Source organism: Arachis duranensis, chromosome 1 (genome assembly GCF_000817695.3).
Source record: "Arachis duranensis cultivar V14167 chromosome 1, aradu.V14167.gnm2.J7QH, whole genome shotgun sequence".
In the NCBI taxonomy this organism is placed as follows: Eukaryota; Viridiplantae; Streptophyta; class Magnoliopsida; order Fabales; family Fabaceae; genus Arachis; species Arachis duranensis.
This window is the reverse complement of record NC_029772.3, coordinates 14,916,294-14,917,403: the sequence shown is the minus strand read 5'-3', so window position 1 is coordinate 14,917,403 and position 1,110 is coordinate 14,916,294.

Below are 1,110 nucleotides of genomic sequence, written 5' to 3'. Positions count from 1 at the left end.
TAGTCAGTCGTCAAATCAAATTAAAACTTCATATTATAAAATTATAATATAACAGTAAATATAAAATAATAGAAAAATATAATAAATAACAACCGCAATTATAAAAATTTAATAATAGTGAATATAATACTTCATATAATAATAATAATAATAATAATAATAATAATAATAATAATAAGTAAAATAAATAACAAGCACAATTATAAATTTTGTGGGCAATTTACTTAAATAAATAAAATGGCAGAATCCTTTACCTAAATGTGCAAAACTGATTGTTGTTACGTGCATGTGCAAAAACGTACTCTATATAATCCGTGGCAACCCACCACGGTTTATGGTGCTTATTATAACTATTGTTCATTATAATTACTAATAGTACAATATATGCCATATATATTGCTATGTATTACTATATACTATTTTTTATATGGTCTCGGATTGAGATTATTATTTTATTTTTTTATTTTTACTTTATAGATGGAGATTTACATTTTAAGATTTTTCTTAATTCTGAACTCTTGATTCTGTATTTTTCTGGCATTACTCATGCCCATATTATTTTTTGGTGATCATGCTATAGCTTATATTATATTGTTATATCCTTTATACTATTTTTGGTAACATGCTATCCTATATATATGTTTAATACCTTATTGTTAATTTTTTTTATTATTTTTAATGTAACATGATACAAAGTGTACTAACAAAATATTTAATTACAGGATTTTTGTGAAAAAATGTATATAGTAGTACTATCTTTGGAAAAAAATAAATGTTCTGTTTGGATTTTCTATATTAAATAATTACCTTGTAAATAAAAATTTAGACAAGATTACTTATATAGCTACACACACATAAACCGCGGTGGGTTACTGAGTTTTATGTGTAAGCCACTTTTTTCATAAACCGTGGTGACTTACCACGGTTTATGCATGCCATCCATCCTTCGTAAACCGTGGTGACTTACCACGGTTTACACTCAATATTTTTTGCCCCTAAACCGTTGTGACCTGCCACGGTTTATGCAGGTTTCGTAAACCGTGGTGGGTTGCCACGGATTATATAGAGTATGTTTTTGCACATGCACGTAACAACAATCAGTTTTGCACA